The sequence below is a fragment of the Malaya genurostris genome, chromosome 1 (assembly GCF_030247185.1).
Source record: "Malaya genurostris strain Urasoe2022 chromosome 1, Malgen_1.1, whole genome shotgun sequence".
Classification (NCBI taxonomy): Eukaryota; Metazoa; Arthropoda; class Insecta; order Diptera; family Culicidae; genus Malaya; species Malaya genurostris.
Genome location: NC_080570.1, coordinates 51,416,967 through 51,437,722, shown reverse-complemented (window position 1 = coordinate 51,437,722; position 20,756 = coordinate 51,416,967). Strand labels below are relative to the sequence as shown.

General features: G+C 33.1%; 1 protein-coding gene across 8 annotated transcripts in view; it reads right to left on the bottom strand.

Moving 5' to 3' along the window:
• The window catches only part of LOC131439375 (complexin), a 721,216-nt gene that overhangs the window by 598,485 nt on the left and 101,975 nt on the right, over positions 1-20,756 (bottom strand). The gene's annotated exons all lie outside the window — the stretch shown is intronic.

The window sequence follows — 20,756 nt, the reverse complement described above, 5'->3', positions numbered from 1 at the left end:
TTTATCATGACGTCACAAATGAACAAGAATTCATCCTTGACAGTTCAGCGGTACTGTTTACAAACAAGCTTAAACTAAAATCGAAGAACACATTTGAAACAATCAAAAACAAACCGTATCGAATTGTGAACAAATGTTTTGAAAATCTATTTAGGCGATATGGACCGTAAATAGTCTCATCCAATTTGTCAACAGATAAACAAAAAATCTCTGTTTACAAACAGTACTGCTAAACTGTCAAAATGTGTTCATCCGATTGAGGTTAGCAGTGACGATAAAAAACCTAATTAGGTTTTGCACATGGCCACTCGAATAAACTACCGATGAGCTGCCGATGAATCAAGTTCATCTTTTGACAGCTATCAGTGGTTTGTTTACATATCTATTAACACGTATTCAAATTAGAATGAACGCAATGAACACATAAACAAACCACTGATAGCTGTTAAAACTTATTCATTTTTGTGAGGTTATGTCATGTTCGTGCAAAACCTGATTTACTATGGAATCTTAATACTTAAACTTTGTAAAAGTAAACAAAATATTCATATAACCAGTTTTTTTTTGTGTTTTTTCCTATATATACCGATTTCAAAATTAGAACTATACAATTATACAGATATTACATGAATCTCCCAGACGTCCCTGGATAGAATTTACATCATTTTCATATTTTGCTGCAATTGGCATATTGTCGTAAAACTGAATTACCGGTAGTGACACCTGCAAATGAAAAATGGAATAAAGAAAATGAGGGTTCTGAAAATTTTGATATCGACGGTAGTGATTTGCAACGGTTTTATTGTTTATTCAATAGTACAAATAGATATCAGCAATAAAAGTAAACTCGGAGTAGAAGAAAATAGATTTCAAAGTGATTACTACTACTTTTTTTAGTATAAACTCCGATGAAAGTTCTTCAGAAATGTTTGAAATTGGGTAAGGTTAGGTTTTTTCGGATCAACATTTTTTTAAACAGAAACCACTGCAATATAATGTAACCATTTATTTTGGATACTTCATTAGTTATTTCCGGGCATTTGAAAAATGCTTTTGAACCAAGTATAATGCTTCATTCTAAATAAACGTTATGTTTCGTACAAAAAATTAAGATCAACATTACCACCTCAGAGTAAAAACTTTTTCTTCAACTTCTACTATGATTTTTCGAATGAATTTGCTCGTTTTTATAAGAAATCGTTGAAAAGGTGGAGTAACTAAAAATTTTACTACCGATTTGACAGCCCTTGTTGAAAATATCATCTCTAAACAAGCAGCGCCTCTACAATTCATTTTAGCGTCATTGTGCCAATGGTTTCCGTGCACTTGAACACGTGCCGTGTGGCAGGGTTGCCATGTATACAGACGATTCTGTAGTTTTCAATTTTTCCCGAAAAAATCTAAACCAAGGTTCTGGGAATACAATGAATGAATTTGAATTGCTATGCACTGATGAGACAAAGACGAAACGTAAACATATCAAAATCGGTTATGTGCTCTAGCACAAAATTTGGCTAATCCCTGAATGACCAAACCTGCATCGGCCAGAAAAAGTCGAAAACACGATTTCGTTCGGCACGTCAGTACATTGCATTTCGATGCAAAGAAAAATGAGTTCTGCAAATAGTAGAAACTTTACGTCTGCTTAGCGGTTCAAATTGAACTGCCGAGTTTTTGCATAAAGCAGTTCAATTTTAACTGCTATGCACTGATGAGTCAAAGACGAAACGTAAACATATCAAGAAATACAAGTTTAACAAACTTATAAACTACATACTAAAAAAAAATAAAAAATACAATGTTAGATTTACTTGAATTTTACTGGTTTCGACTGTAACTTGCATTATGCTAGTAGGTGCGACTGTATGAATTTGCAATGCACCTTTTACCAACCAAGCAGATGTATGCTTCTGTAGCTCAGTCGATTAACAGACGTGCGATGCGATACAATGATTCTCGGTTCAAGTCGCGGCGGTTGCTATAAGTATTCTTTTTTTATTTCAACGAGTTTCATGTCATGGAGTTGTAGACACAATATTAAATGTTCTTATACGTAAATTTACGTGAACTGCGACGCTCCATTTATGTGCATCTAATAAAATGTAAAATCACAGGGATTTTTTAAAGTGTGTAGCAACTAACTAAACTTAGCCTCAAGTATGAGTTGTTAAATTGATAATGATTAGAGTTAAATAATTTGAATAATGGTAATTGATAGGTTACTACACTCAGGCAAAATGAGTAGTGCACATCGTAAGGCAAATCTTATGATGCATCAAAAATCACTAAAATCACCATTTCAAAAGATTAATATGTAAAATATATCTCTATTATGATGTTTATGACTCTGCAATATACATCTCATCTATCACTATTATAGTTTTCATACAAATAACTTGTCAATTCCACAGTATATGAGAGATGTTATATTTGTCGCACAATATTCCTAAAAATTTCTCATGAATTTCATAGGGTTTTTTATAGGAATTCCAATTTTTGTGACTTTATAAGGCAGTCTTATTACTCCCTTACGATATTCCACGCTTTCGGTAAATAATGAGTATGAGAAATGACGATCTACTCCTTCAATCGTCGTCCAAAATGACGTAGTAAAATGTAAATTTTATTTTTCATTATCTTTCTCTATCAAAATGTAGTCGCAAAAAGATGATTTTTTTATACCTGATAAAGGTGCAATAATGAATCCTTTGCTGAGGTTGGTATGGTGTTTAATGGAAAGAAATGTTTCAATAGCATAATTTTATAACCCGAATATCGCAAAATAATCACAACAAATCATCGTACAAGAAACCTTTTTGTGGGCGCTATCCATTGTTTTTCTGATAACAGTGTACGAAGAGCTCCAGCGCAGCGCTGCCTACTATACCGATTTATCGGTATCTATATCGATATGCTCTCTCAAAATACAGATATTTCAATTTTCATACAGATAAATACCGATTTTCAGTTTTTGCGTTTAGCTGCATAAGGGTAAACGAGATTGAGCGACCGTTTTTTTCCTCACTAAATCTGTTTCCTCACTAAATCGATGTTTGATTATTCGAAATAGATATTGTACAGATAGATTTTTCCGCCAAATACAGATTTTTGAAAACAAAAAAAAATAGTTATCAGTTCTGCTTCAGCGAAAGAAAATGTAATATTGATGACAAGACACAATTTATCGTGCGACAAATTACTCAATTCGTGATTATTTTCAGCAACTAACTCGAATTAGCATGAATGCAATGTGGAAATTAGGAATCGAATGAGCAGTTTTCTCTGTTACCGGTGAAGGGAAAATTCAAAAAGAAATATCAGTTGAACTTTCTGAATAAAATGACATTTCTTTCGCAAACATTTATCTAGCTATAGCAAGAAAAAAACTGCTTGAGCGTTTTTCAACAATGGCGGTTATCCTAAGATTCTAAATAAAACCTTAACGTATTCTAAGATTGACTTTACCGAACATTAAAAGCAGTATTGTCTAGACAGTTTGACATCACTAATGAGCTGTTTTGTTTGGTACCACAAAAGTAAATCTCGTTCGAATTTTTCCACTACTTGGTTCCGCATGGTTCGGATTGTTTGCCCGGGTGAGAGCCTCATCATAAGTTAAATGAATTATTGACGAGTGGAAAATTTGGATGACCTTGAATTGTAATCAGTTGGCTGGCCTTTAGGCACAGTGATTGTGTGATTCGCATATATAACGCGCATAGATTAACGTTGTCAAACAAACTATACAACTGGGATTTGTTATTAGGTTTGACGATCGAGAAGCGTAAAATTATTCAAGGATAATTTGTAAATACACTAAGGTCTTTTTTTATGCGGTTTTTTTATGCGAAATTTCATAGTTTTGCGTTTTTTTATGCGGTACGTAAATTCGCATAAAAATAGATTTCAGTGTAGTTAGACAACAAAAAACATCCTGCAGGGAAATTCAATTACGTAAACTGTGCGAAGGTTCCAGGTAGGGTTTTTTTTTCTAATAGAGATTCGAGATATTTTGAGTTAATTAGGAGCTCGTGTGAAGCAATTTTGACAGTCCGATATGAGATGCAAGAATTACACCAAGTAATTTGTTGTTGAGAGTAGAGATGAATAAACAATGCATCTGATCACCCTGTCTAAAATTTTTAAACTGCAATAAAAAACAATAAGGTCTAATTAATCACTACAATTAAATAATTAAATAATTCTACATCCAAATAATAAAACAATCAAATCATTGCCTTTTGCAGCCTGAAACCATCTTCCATGTTTGACGAGACTCTGTAACGCTGAGTAACCCTGCACTAAAGGTGAAATGTAGCGTCATAAAATGCGCGCAAAATTTTATCCGCTTCAGTTGAACGAACCGTCGCACAAAGCATACCAAGAAAAACGGACACATAGAAACAAGAACTTTTTTCAATGATTGAGCGCAGTGGGCTTACCTCTCGTTATATTGGCTTGTAAAAAAGACTGGACATAATGGATTTTTGAATTCTTCACACATTGAATATATGCTAATTCAATCATTATTGTTAGTGATTACTCTTACACTAGGGCTATAAATCATGAGTAATTATGAATGATTAACATGAGGTTATATGTATATGTATTGACTAACTTGCTAACCATGAATATGCCTGAGTTTAGTAGCAAGCATGGATTCTCCTTCAAAAGAACGATTGAAGACAAGAGAATATTCAAGTATTTTCGATATCTTTGCCAGTCGTTCACCAGGCCCTTCCCGCCGATGAGATAGAATTTACGTAAAAGTATTCACCATTAACTTTCTTTCGGAAGCCACTTTCGGAATTATATGGCATGATGAGTCTAGAAATGTCTGTTTCAACGATAACGAACCGAAGACCAAAGAGCCTCTGGCGTCCGGTGCCAGAAATCATCAATAGTTTAATAATTTCTTAGATTACATTATTGGAATACATTCCAATTATAACTAATAGTTCATCATACCATGCAGTTAAAATTATTTAGTGAATCTTTTCTCAAGCACATATTTGGGGCACGAAATTGAATATAAAGTTATTTCGTAGTTCATTATTATTCAATCGACTTTGAAAGCAAAATCAAGCGTTGATTCATTTTATTCATAATAATTGAAAAACCAATGAATTCCAATAAGTTTTCCATGCTGACTGGCTCGAAGCTGACCCTCAATGTTTATCACTTTGTTTGTATACCAAATTAATGAACGATAATACTTGGCTTGTATTCATTTCATTCAGTAGCTTGTCAATGTTGAAGTTTTAGCTTTGCTATAAAAATTGCTGCAATCTAAAATAATACCTGTTTTACGATATTACACTGCCAAGCATTATTGCTTCAGCAACATCAATGCATTGAATTCAACAGAGTTGGACATTATTAGCATTATAAATTACAGCTACTTAGAAAATAAACGATTTCTTACAATACCCATTTTATTATATTCAACTCGTTTTTATTTCAACACAAAACCCAATACTGCATATATTTGCTCACGATATAATGCCACCGTGCCCACCGTGCATTTCTCACACCACCTCAATACGAAACAGCAGCGCGCAAGCAATAAGAAAAATGCAGAAAAGTTTATGTAAACTTCTATAATTTTCGGTTGTTTTAGCTAAACTTTTATAATTTTGAGTTGCATTTTCAGATTCTTTGTGAAATTCTGCTACAAACACTACTTTTTAGGTCTAAAATCATCCCCGTGGGACGGAACAGTGACCGTTTATACATTTCAAAAACCAATTACGGCTCGGCAAAGCAAAATTTCAAAATTCTAAAAATACTTAGTTATGATAAATTTGATTTCGAAAACTTGAGTGTTTTTGGTTTTTCGAAAATCGGTCTAGTTTTTGAATAATTGATCAAAAACGCGATTTTCGCATTCCGCTACATTTCACCTTAACCTTCTTAATGCATTCTAGCTAGTTAGTTAGAGTGAGATGTGCTTCTCGCTTTCCTTCGTTTGATTGGCAAGACGCACGCAAAAACGACGAATGCGAAATCACTCCAATTTTGGCTAAAATACTGTTCCCCTCGGTTAACTCTACGATATTGGCATCGATTACGGTTATTTCAGCACAATCATGATTTGAATCGAAAAACTCCGAATCTAATCTTTGAATTCATATCACTTTTAAATGAAACCATTTTTTATAGCAAAACCGACGATTGTTTCGAATGTGTTAGTTTTGGTAGTTTCATTTTTCGTAAGAATTGCTCCAATCCAACGAATAAAAAATTCAAAGATTGATGACTATAAATTAATAAATTTGCTGGTACGCTCGCTTCGAAAAGGTTTTGTATTACATTAAAATCACCTACAATTTGTTGCCTCGTTTCAACACTCACCAGATCAATCGTCATTACAATCCTACAATTAATAGTAGTATTACTAAATTCGCTATACATGAATCACACATACAAACTGAAAAAAAAAACGTTGACGCAACCAATCATTCCATAGAGATGATGAAAAAGGTTTTGCGTAGAAAGTGACCGACAAATTCTCAAAGTGCAGCTGCTCGCTAATGGTTAATCATATGATCTGAGCCGTGACGCAAGAGTATCTAATATTTCACCATTGAAGATCGGTGGTAAGCTCGATCTTTTCGACACATACAGGAAAAGGTGTGCGATTCTACACGAAATGCCCAATCGGGGTGTATGAATAAACAAGAAGCAATTTAACCTATTCGACTTTTTCATATGAACAGACGTGCTCATTAGATGGGTTGTTTGACATCGTTTCAAACATCTGGTAGTCAGACGGAGTAACGTTCGGTGAGTGCGGTGTGTGAGATTAGATCTCTTATTTCAGCGTTTTCTAGCTTTTTTCAGCACTTTTGCAAAGTCATGCATCAGAATAACTTAATCGCACCTTTCCTCGTATGGGGGTCATTTTATCTTCTTTGGTTGGCTCAAACACATCAGCTTACCATACGTAGCAGGTCATGACCTAAGCGATGTGAATGTTCGATTTTACGGTAGAATTTAGTGTGGTATCCTGAGTTACATTTTAGCTACAATGAGTTCGACTAAAATCAACGATGTAAATTTGACGTCAATATTTCAAATACAAGGGCAAATGCAAATGATAGATTCTCATTGTTTACTATCTCCTCTGTTAATAACTCATCAATTTTAAAATATATTTCATAATCATTTTGTGTAGAACTACACCCAAAGTGTTCATTTTTCTATTAGCACTAAATAGTTAACGATCATCTGAATAAAGAAAAAAGAAAATGTAAACAAAAAGAGTCTGTCCCGGGCTGTCGAGTGGAGGGTGCGAACGGATTTTCTGGATAGAAGTGTACATCTACGAAATGGAGAATATTACATTGGCGATTCTGCCATGAGTAGGAATTGATCAATTAAAATAATAGGGAGGCTATGTAATTGCTGTGAAAATCGATCTTACAACCAATGCCCGGAGGGCCGATTGTCATATACCATTCTACTCAATATGTCAGTAGTATATAATGTCACTTAATTTTCACAAACTCAGATTCAAATGAAAGGATTTATAGCCTCATACAATTTTCCCAAATTTCATTTAGATTCGACTTCCGGTTCCGCAATCACAAGGAAATATGGGCAAATTTATGGAAAAAAGGCGCACTCAATTTTCTCGGAAATTTCTCAACAGATTTTCACAAACTACGAAACAAATAAAAGGTCTTAAAATTCTCTAAAAAGTCCCCGAGAAGTTGATCCAGATCCGACTTCTGGTTCTGGTATTACAGTGCGATTTTTAATTTTATGAGTACAATGGTAAAACTAGGTGCACATTTTCATAAAACTTACTGCTAAATTCATCTAGTTAGTTAGTTAGTTAGTGACTATGTAAAACTATTTTGGGGCTACTAGTCCCCGATTTTCGCTTCCGCAAGCACCGACAACAGTGAAGAAAAGCTCGAAAAACGGAACTCACTTCGCTTTCTCAGCAACGGTAAAATCGATTTTCACGAATCATGATTCAAATTAAAGCGCTCATTGTCTAAAAACATACTGTGCAATTTCATCCAGATCCGACTTCCGGTTCCGAAATTATAGGGCTATGAGTGTCAAAACATTGAAATCGTCATTAAAAATGACGATGCAAAACTTGTACGCGTCGCTACGTGCGGTACGGAAGAAGAAAACACCATCAGCTTTGCTCCGTTCCCAGCGAGCTTTGTTCATTTTCGTATAACCTGCAGGGTTTCCACATTTAAATCTATATGTTTCATGTGAAAAATATGTTAATTTGTAAATTTTTTATTCAATTTCTACCTACTTGTTAGTGTTATACAAGAAATCATAATAAATATGCTTTTCTATAAAAGTACACTTATTGCCTTTCTCATATAAAAAGTTTATACAATCACTTGAAAATTTGACTAGTGAAAACTGGCCCAGGACTGAAAAGTGTTCTATATCATTCGACACAGTTAATCGAGCTGAGCAATGTCTGTGTGTGTATATGTGTGATAATGTGTAAAATAGTTTCACCCATAAAATAAATAAAATCCGCCAGCCTCATAGGTTTCTATTGATTTTCATCATGCGTAAAGTGTGTTTAAAATTGCACTTTAGAGAGTTGTCATTTAGAGCGTCGAATAAAGGGCAAAATTCTTCTAGATTTGTCTCAAAACTGATTTAGTTTGTAGGCTACTACAAACTAGTTACTTACTAAACGAACCGACTTCGGCTATCCTGGTTCCCGGTTCCCGAAAATTTTCTTTATTTTCTACTGACCGTTGTGAAGCAAATGTACACCCAGAGAGTTTGTGAGTGTTATCGACTACCAAATGCAAATATTCGCAAAGCAATTGAAGCCGTTTAAAATCGTTGAACTTCTAACCGTTGGCAATCAATGTATTCGACAAAAACGGATTTACCTTGAAAAAGGCCATCAAAAACGGGCGAAACGTCGGGAAAATTAAGAATTAAATCGTTTGCCTAGTGATTTGGGACTGAGAAAGCTGTCAATACTTATATAAACTCATCTTCCAGTCGTTACAACCTCAATATGGTGTATTATTTTATTTAATTAGGATCGAAAAAAAAATCTTCTAGTGAAAATTTTGAAGATATAAGTAATATAAGTGGCATCATTACATCCCTAGGTGGATTAAAACAGGTTTTTCCCGCATAGCGTTTTGGCTACCTGGGCAGCCATGGCCACCAGACGGCTACCAAAATTGATTCAGTGACGGTTGTCAAATCCAATTTGACAAAACAAAATCGCCTGTATCTGTAGATTGTAGATTTCAATGTGGAAAAATCCTGGTGGATACGGTTGTATCGTTTGAGTTGTATATCTGGCAGCGGTGAGGCAGTCGGTCACCAGAATGTCTGCCAGCCATATTTTTCCAGCTGGCAGCATTTAGTCAGCCATCTGGCAGCCATGCGTATGCGGGTTGTATTGAGCAATACATTTCACAAGGCACACTGTTTTAGCTCTAAGATGCCGAGGTCATATTTCTAAAGTATTGAAAACATGTATCGCCATTTTTCTTTACAGTATAATGCAGTCATCACGGCAGATACCATCCGCATTGAAAAAGACCTGACACTTTTGAGTCTTGGTTTCAACAAGGTTTGCAAATCATCCGAATTTCCGCAGATAACTGCTTAAAATTATCAACAATCTTTCCTGAAATTTTGGTCTTCATGATGAACAGAGGCTACTTCGAAGTCTCGGATCTTCTTGGATCCTCTTGAAGGAAATAGTTGTTGCTTTCTTTTCGGTCGGCGGAAAACGTTTGGCTTCATTTTTAAATTCCGTAGCTTGGCGTGTAAGGCTTCAACTAACCCAATCTCCGCTTGACAGTGTGCTGAACAAAATCGGTACTGTTTCCCAATCAGGCACGTTTAACTCGAACCCACTTGAAAAAGTTGCTTCATCTAAAAAATATCATTTTCGACCAACCGCGATCTTTGTGCTTCTCCACTCAACTTCGACAATTATCAATAAGTTTGCATTAAGCAGAGATTTGTAGAACGTGTTATTACAACTTCTTCAATGAAAACATTTTCTTGTCTAATAAAATTGTTTCTCTTTAGGCATCCAGCGAGCGACAGCAAGGTTTTTCCACAAAGAACTATTTTGCTGAATGGAAGGATATTCAAATGAATTCCTCTTAGATGACTCTGAACGACGCTGGTGCAAGTCGCAAATGTCGCCTGTGATCCGTCGTCGTAACTGCCGACCACAGCCGTTCATTCAGCTTCGTAGAAAATGCATTTGTAGCGTTCCATTCGTTTTTTTCTCGGTTTATCCAAAACTCTATTCTATACTTCTGTCAAATTATAACGAACGACATTGAAGTCAGATAGAAATTTTGCCGTGATTAGAGTGAAATTAGCCCAAATTATTTTCAATTAGGTAACATGATTTTCCAAGTATTTCAGCAATCTTTACTTGGATTCAGCCCTCCAAGTACAGATTGCTGAAAAACTTGGAAAATCATGTTACCTTATTTAAAATAATTTGGGCAAATTTCACTCTAATCAAAGCAAAGTCATCGAATTACATTTCTTCTGTGGAGTTTGACCTTCTGTCTCAATAAACTTCGCAGCCGATTCAAAGCGTACAGAACCATTGTATGGATGGTAGTACGATCCTACTGACACTAAGAATCCTTTCAGGTAGAGGCTCGAACATACGACTACTGGTTTGTAAGACCAGCGATCCATGCATTGAACCGTCAACCTGAAATACAACCTTCGCGATAATTTATTTCACTAAGATTGTTTATGATTCAAACAGATGTCAACAAATGTTCTGATGCGACAATGTTGGTAGATTACTGCAATATTACTGTGTTAAGTTTTTGATCGGTTAATATTGTCCAGTACTTATCCCTTAAACATCGTTAGAAAAACGATCGATGCGACGTTGTATACTTAATATATTATTTTTTGACTAGGACAACCTTTTGGTTTTTGGAGAGATCTTCTTGTTACTTACCTGAAAAGAGAAAAAAAGGAAAAAATTATGTCAAAAAAATTAAAATTTGGTTATCGATTGGTCATTTGATTACGGAATAGATTTCGAATTTTTCTAAACATATAAGGTGTACAACTTTGCTTCCGCCGTTTTCCGATAGGTGGCTGTACCGGCTGAGGCTGGTCAAAATACATAGATGATAATGCCTTTAAAGTGAGTGTGTACAGTGCCTAACGAATTATCATCGCCGTTTCAGTGACAGTTGTTCTTGTTTTCGTATTATTCACGCTCGAAAATGTCTGTTTATGTGCCAAATTCTCGCCATTTGCTGGAAGTTTTACTTTTCTGTTACAATTCGAGAAAAATGCAGCTGAAACGCATCGAATGCTCTCAGAAACTTACGGTGATGGTGCTCTGAGTAAAAGAACGTGTCGGGAGTGTTTTCAACGTTTTAAAAATGGTGATTTCGATGTCGAAGACAAACATGGTGGTGGACGAGAAAAAACCTTCAAACTAGAAGCATTGCTTGATGAAGATTCGTGCCAAACCCAAGAAGAACTTGCCGAATCGTTGGGAGTGAGTCAGCAAGCCATTTCAAAATGTCTCGCTAACAGAAAAGCGGCCACAATATCAAGAGCGACGTGACAAAATCATCCTCCAACACGACAATGCTCGGCCTCACGTCGCAAAAGTGGTCAAAAAGTACCTGGAAACGCTGAAATGGTAAGTCTTGCCCCACCCGCCGTATTCCCCAGATGTCGCCCCTTCTGACTACCACCTATTCCGTTCGATGGCACACGGCCTGGCAGATCAACATTTTCAATCCTTTGAAGAGTTGAAAAATGGATTGCCTCATGGATAGCGTCAAAAAGAGGACTCCTTTTTTCGATCCGGGATCCGAAAATTGCCGGAAAGATGGGAGAAAGTTGTCGCTAGCGACGGACAATACTTTGAATAATACATCTTAGATACTATTTGTTCATTTCGAGCTGCGATTAACTGTTTAGAAGTGTTTGTTACTAACAATTAAAAATATTCAGTCTGTCTAACATGTAAACAATTGATACCATATTCGTGCAAAAAAACAACGTTTCCTTAAACGGCAACAAGTATTATTTCATATCCCAAAAAGAAGAAATTCGTTCTGTTGAAATTTTTGTGTTGGTGTCAGATATTGCATACTCAAAGACTCAAACACTCAAACAAGCCGATTCCTACGTGCGTATTTTTGGGACAACATTTCAGGAAACCCATTAGGTTACATATTACAACTGCTCATCAAAATAAACCTTGCCAAGTAAGCTAGTACGATCGATTCCAAGTTCCCTTCCATTTATTAAATCTAGGGTTATTAATAGCGTTTCAATGGAAGCAAAATTCATTACAATTTTGTCTTAAACTGTCAAATGTGTGGATTTGACATCTTTTGGAATTTGAACAGGGCAAGTTTTAGCATAAAGCGAGAAGGTCAATAATACGATCAAAGAATACAAATTAAATTGGATCGTAAACCCCTATACGCTGTTACTGTGAAAAAGGACGTATATAAAATTGAAATTTTGACAAAGAATTCGTCGATGTTTTTAGAATTTTGACAAAGCCTATATTGATGTTAGGAAAATGCCAGAAATACAACTGAACAAATCTAACTGTGCTGTATACAAACAGTTTCTTACCGGACACGAAGCAGCTGTTGAAAGATCGCTGCTGAGAATAATAATGTCTTGGCTGCTACGGTTGAAAGAATCAGAAAGCAAGCCTACTACAACTAAGACTAAGTGAGTTCAGCTCGCCTGCGAATCGATTTCATCATCACTGAACGAGTTTAGTAACTGTGTTACCATTTGGATGGAGAAAATATCGCCTCTTTATCGTAGTACCAAGCAATCAGCAGAGGAGCGCATATCACACGTCAAATATTAGAACCAGTGATGCCAACCCTACGGATTTATCCAAAGTATCAACGGATTTGTGTCTTCGCAACAGATCTACAAATGAATTACATGAAATCTACGGATATAGCATTATTTCTACAGATACCTCCAGATTTTGCCTTATTTCTCCAGATATCAACGGAAAATAAAAGTAATCTTTTGAAAGACTATCTCTATGGATTAGAGCCTCTCTGTGAGTATAAATCTTTTCACTTGAATCTCAGTTTGAGAAAACCGGTTCAACCAGCTCTGAGAAATCGATGTGAGTTTCGTTCCGTAGAATTTGACCGCTACTTTCGGCATTGGAAACCGTGAAACGGTATAACCAAACAAAGTTTATGTGGAACCTACTAACAAGACTCACTAACTACACCTTTCTCCCCCCGGTGAACGACTCTAAAAACTTGTAACCCGGGCTGAATAAAATCACAATTACACAATTTGACAGCATTTGCAAAAATAGAAGTTTTCGATGAAAAATCAGGATCCTAGATATTGATTTTGTTTTTTTCCTAGACGTTGTCGTTTTAGAGATATTTATATATGCCATTGTTTGTTGACTGTACGAATATATGATATAGTTATAGGATATCGATAGGAACTCAATAAAAAAATACACCACCTAGTAAAAGAATCAGTAAAAAATGTGATCATTTAGGGGGTTACAATTACAGTTAACAATAATATACTAAACGAAATAAACAACCTGCCTGTTCTTACATTTCGTCTTCTACTACCTACTGCACAGTAGCTCAATTTGAGCTGCTAACGCAGCTTAGCAGCTCAATTTGAACTGCTAAACTAAGAAATAAGATTCGCGCAATCGTTAAAACTGAAAGTTACTGGTTCAGAGAGTTTAGTTTTACAACTCATCAAACTGTCAAGGTCACTCTCCGTTGATTTATTTTCCTCTAGCAATCCGGACCACTAGTTTAAGTCTTCACGCGATACTCGTGGATATTAACGATTTGGTTGAGAAAAGGTGCAAATATTAGGTAATTTCGCGAAATGGCGAAGAAAATGAAAAAAAAACCGGTCGCCATCGTCGTCGAGCTTTGGAAACGTAAATATTTGACAATGATTGAATTTTTTGCGATGAGACTTGTATGGCGTTTCATTTTTCGATTTCTAAACGTTACTCTCCTTCATGGAAACGCTGTAATCAGTAAAGCATTTTTTGTTTGATCGAGATGTTTCTGACCTTAGCTAGAATCATTTCCACCAAAATCGGTGATGTGTGACGAGTTTTTATTAGAATCAGTCACCGTAAATAATTTCTACGCAGTTTTATGCAATAGTTCCCGAAGAGGTCCAATCTTTATTTATGAGAAAAACATTATTACAACCATAGGTGGAACAAATCGTGTTTCTTGAATGATCTTTTTTTTATTGCTTGAAGTTCTAAATTAACTTCACAATCGCCATGACTAATAATAAGTGATACCTTATCCACTATCAACACGTTATTTGAACGGAGACCTATAATTACGGAACCGAAACACCGTACAGAATCAAATTACCGATACATTAGGAAGAGTTTACTTGGCCACGTTCTATTCGATTGAGCAATACTTCAAAACAGCTTTGATTTCTATTTGTACCGGTCAACCGCACTTTGTCTTGTTTGAGTACAATTTGACGGTAATTAATCACTTCAGAATAGCTGAACCAGTCTGCGTTGGATCAACATTAAACGTGTTTGTCCGAGCGAGTGTCCCTTGATTCAACCACGTTTATAATTTTTCATACGATTTACAGATTTAATAATAATTGACCTTTTTTTTCATTTTAAAGGTTGAATTAACAATGCCGCAGACATTATTACAATCGACGGATTACACGGTTCTTCGCGTTGCTTTACTTTCAAAGTGAGTTGTCCCGACAGGGAAATAATGTTTATATCATGCCACATCGAATGTGATTCGATCGGCCTGATGCAAATTGATGCGATCGTAAATGGATTCAAGGATGAACTTTAAACGAGGTATAAGTAAGGATCACCTCCGCAAGAGCGATTCAACGGAACTAACGATAAAAATATCCTTCAACTAACCCTCAAAATTTCCAAACCCCATGACTCAGAGAACATCGAGCTGATGTGCAGAAAAAAAGGCAAACGATTTTGCTGCGTAGATCCTCGATACAATGGAACAATTGAAATATTTTTTAAAGGATTTGCACAAGGAACACATTCACCAAGCCCATTAGTAACCGGTTGCGGATAATTGACCTTGAAGCAAACGCTACCTCTGCCGTTGGGATACAGTTTTGGGAGTAAACGATTACCGGCAAGAGTGAAAGGCTACATTAAAAGATAAATATTGTCTACTAATCTGTGCTAAATAAGTTCAGCAAGTACTATAAAATAATTGACATCAGACACATGCTGCGTCGTTGGACGTGACATAAAACGTGACATTTACATAAGAATTCATCTAAACAGGTAGGAAATTAAACGCCATACGAATTGAAGCGGAAGGAACGACGTTGCACACTCGAACAAAGATGTTGAAAGTCCGAAATATTATTGCCGAAACAAAAAAGGCACCGATTTAGCATGGTATTATTAACTGATGCCGAATAACAGTCTTCGTACCATCAAACAATATACCAAAAACATCTCAAAAGAGAACGGTTCTGCTTCAATAAAATATCAAAAATGTAAGATTTAATGTAGGTTACGATGGGCAATATTTTGAAAAAAAATGCTACTTTTTAATCATCAAAAGGTTTAAATAGCAAAATGCGTTTAATCTTTTTCGAGATTCTGTTAGACAAATCAAATAACTAAAATGGTGAAACTAGTAATAGAAGCAGAAATATAGAAATCGCACTCACAGTAAATACAGCCAAAATAGCAAATAAAATATAAGACCCAAATAAAAAAAACAATATAACAACGAAAATAGCAAAAATATCGAACAAAGCAAAAAATTCAAAAATTGTTTCAAATGACAAATATAGCCAAAAAGCCAAAAGAGTGCAAACAACAAAAATATTCAAAATGGCAAACACTACACAATTTGCAAAAATAAGCCTTAATAGCACAAAAAGCAAAAATAGCAATAATATAAAAAATAGCCAAAAATTGCGAAGCTGTAAATTACAAATATTTTGAAACTTTAATAAAATTGGACATATAAAAAAAATGAATGTATAGAAATAATTGCAAAACCTTATAAAAAATGCAAAAATTGCAAAAAAATGCAAAAAAAATTCAAAAATTTTACAAAACTGTATAATATAATATAATAACTGTATAATATAATAATATAATAACTGTAATAAAGAGTTATAAAAACCGCATAAATTTTAAAAATTGCAGACTGACAATTGAAAAGATTTTGTAAACAGCCAAAAATCGACAATAATAGCAAAAATAACGAAAATAACAACAAAAAGAACAATGCTAAAAACAAATAACAAAAATAAGAAATTTCACAAAAATAACGAATAATAACGGGGGAATAACGGGAGATGAGGTCACAAGACTTTTCATTTGAAGCTAAGCCATCTCCGAGAAAAATTAGTGCAAAAAAAACGTTACATACATACAGACATTTTGAGTACTCGACGAACGAAGTCGAATGGCATAAGACACTCGGTCCTCCAGGCCTCGGCTCAAGAGTCGGTTTTCACAGTGATTACTTAGCTATTCTATATGAGAAAGGAAAATACAACATAAATAACAATAATAACAAAAATAAGAAAAATATCTATAATTAAAAATAGAATTTAAAATAACTAAAATATTTAAAATAACTTATATAACTGAAACAACTAATATAGCTAAATTAACAAAAATAACCCAAATAACAAAAATATCAAATATAACATGACTAACAAAAATTACATAAATAACAGAAACATCAAAAACAATAAAAATAATAACAATAACAAACATCCCAATAATAACACAAGTCATAAAAATAAAAAAAAAAAACACAGAAATAACAAAAATACTAAATATAACCAAATAACAAAAATTCCCCAAATTAACAAACATAACAATAATAAAAAATTTTACGAAAATATAGAAAATAAAAAAAAAAAAAAACATGGCAAATAAAAAAATATGAAAAAACCGTGAAAATAGTAAAAAACATAGCGGCAATAATAAAAAAATTATAAGCTAAAATAATCAAAATAACTAAAGTATCTAAATTAACTAAAACAACTAAAATAACTAAAATAACTAAACTAACTAAAATAACTAAGATAACTGAAATAACTAAAATAACTAAAATAAATAAAATAACTAAAATAACTGAAATTAATAAAAATAACTAAAATAACACACAAAAAAAACAAAAGAAACTAGAATAAATAAAATAACAAATACAACAAAAATAACTAGAATAACTAAAATAACAAAAATAACTAAAATGATTGAAATACCTAGAATAACTAAAATAACTAAAATAACTAGAATAATCAAAATAACTTAAATAACTAATATAACTAAAATAACTAAAACAATTAAAATAACTAATATAACTGGGGACGGGTATAGCGTGATGGGTAAGTCGATGCCTTTCACGCCGCCCGCCTGGGTTCGATTCCCAACCCCGCACTTAGGGTCAGAGTGTTTTTCTGGCCCGAAGAGGCGAATGACATTAATGTTAAAGCCTCTATAATTGAAACAAAAAAAAATAAAAACTAATATAACTAAAATAACAAAAAAAACTAGACTAACTAAAATAACAAATACAACAAAAATAACTAGAATAACTAAAATAACAAAAATAACAAAAATAATTAAAATAACTAAAATATCTAAAATATCTTAAATAACTAAAATAACTAAAATAACTAAAATAACTAAATTAACTAAAATAACTATAATAACTAAAATAACTAAAATAACTAAAATAACTATAATAACTAAAATAACTAAAATAACTAAAATAACTAAAATAACTAAAATAACTAAAATAACTAAAATAACTAAAATAACTAAAATAACTAAAATAACTAAAATAACTAAAATAACTAAAATAACTAAAATAACTAAAATAACTAAAATAACTAAAATAACTAAAATAACTAAATAACTAAAATAACCAACATAATAAATATAACAAAAATAAAAAATATAACAAAAACAACAGAAATAACAAAAATTACAAAAAAAAAACAAAAACAACAAATAAAAACAAAAACAACAAAACTAACAAAAATATTTAAAATGACAAATGGGTATAGCGTGATACCTTGCACGCAGCCTGCCTGGGCACGATTCCTTACGCCGCACATAGAGTTAGAAAGTTTTTGTGGCCCGAAGAGGCGAATAATCGTATAATCGAAACAGAAAAATACTGACAAATATAACAAAAATAATAATAGTAATAAAAAACATTATCAAAAATAACAATAATAAAAATAACAAAGATAGTAACATAGCAAACTTAGAGAAAAGGAAGAATGGGAAGCGAAAAAAGCAAAAATTATAACAAATATAGCAGAAACGACGAACGATGCAACATAAACTATAAAAATATAGCTGCAAACAATGCGAAATAGCCAAATAAGAACTGCAAAAGTAACGAATGAAGCGAAAATGGACCAAACGGAAAAACAGACAGAATGGACAAAATGTACAAAACTGATCAAATTGACAAAACGAACAAAATTAGCAAAATTGACAAAACTGGTATAATTGATATCATCAACACAATTGACAAAATTGACAAAATTGACAAAATTGACAAAATTGACAAAATTGACAAAATTGACAAAATTGACAAAATTGACAAAATTGACAAAATTGACAAAATTGACAAAATTGACAAAATTGACAAAATTGACAAAATTGACAAAATTGACAAAATTGACGAAATTGACAAAACTGACAAGATTGACAAGATTGACAAAATTGACAAAATTGACAAAATTGACAAAATTGACAAAATTGACAAAATTGACAAAATTGACAAAATTGACAAAATTGACAAAATTGACAAAATTGACAAAATTGACAAAATTGACAAAATTGACAAAATTGACAAAATTGACAAAATTGACAAAATTGACAAAATTGACAAAATTGACAAAATTGACAAAATTGACAAAATTGACAAAATTGACAAAATTGACAAAATTGACAAAATTGACAAAATTGACAAAATTGACAAAATTGACAAAATTGACAAAATTGACAAAATTGACAAAATTGACAAAATTGACAAAATTGACAAAATTGACAAAATTGACAAAATTGACAAAATTGACAAAATTGACAAAATTGACAAAATTGACAAAATTGACAAAATTGACAAAATTGACAAAATTGACAAAATTGACAAAATTGACAAAATTGACAAAATTGACAAAATTGACAAAATTGACAAAATTGACAAAATTGACAAAATTGACAAAATTGACAAAATTGACAAAATTGACAAAATTGACAAAATTGACAAAATTGACAAAATTGACAAAATTGACAAAATTGACAAAATTGACAAAATTGACAAAATTGACAAAATTGACAAAATTGACAAAATTGACAAAATTGACAAAATTGACAAAATTGACAAAATTGACAAAATTGACAAAATTGACAAAATTGACAAAATTGACAAAATTGACAAAATTGACAAAATTGACAAAATTGACAAAATTGACAAAATTGACAAAATTGACAAAATTGACAAAATTGACAAAATTGACAAAATTGACAAAATTGACAAAATTGACAAAATTGACAAAATTGACAAAATTGACAAAATTGACAAAATTGACAAAATTGACAAAATTGACAAAATTGACAAAATTGACCAAATTGACAAAACTGACAAAATTGACAAAATTGACAAAATTGACAAAATTGACAAAATTGACAAAATTGACAAAATTGACAAAATTGACAAAATTGACAAAATTGACAAAATTGACAAAATTGACAAAATTGACAAAATTGACAAAATTGACAAAATTTACAAAATTGACAAAATTGACAAAATTGACAAAATTGACAAAATTGACAAAATTGACAAAATTGACAAAATTGACAAAATTGACAAAATTGACAAAATTGACAAAATTGACAAAATTGACAAAATTGACAAAATTGACAAAATTGACAAAATTGACAAAATTGACAAAATTGACAAAATTGACAAAATTGACAAAATTGACAAAATTGACAAAATTGACAAAATTGACAAAATTGACAAAATTGACAAAATTGACAAAATTGACAAAATTGACAAAATTGACAAAATTGACAAAATTGACAAAATTGACAAAATTGACAAATTTGACAAATTTGACAAATTTGACAAAATTGACAAAATATTTATCGTATCGAGTTGAGCATATTCGAATGTCACAAAAACAACCTAATGTCATTTTTTTGCTTAACGGTTCATGTTGAACCGTTAACTGTCTTTAAGTGCAATATAAACCGTTAGGCGCTGACGAGTAGAAGTTGAAAAATAAATTTGGTTAAGGCCCAAATATGGTTAACAATCTAAATCATAGTCACAACACATCCTTCTTGCATAGTGATCACACTCAAACTCGTCCTCTTTGTGCTTCTTCTAAGATAATCAACTCCGAGGAGGCAAAGTTTGTTCGAACATTTTTTCCCCTGTGGACTCCTGCCGAATCAATCATGCAAGATGAAACCTACGAAATTTACTTGGCAACAAGCGTTCCGGGGGGCGATGATTGCCGAAAAACAAGAATCATTATTGCAACTCATCGTCCGGTCGAACGGTGCGATCAGTCAGTTCCACTATTTCCAGCAAGATTGCTGACCTGTTAGCGCGTCACTGTGTCCTCATTGTCGTAAAGCCGCACCGCGCCATCGCCTTGCCGATCATTAAAACATAACACTATGATAACTGACCCACCCCGCTGCAGTCTACTCGGTC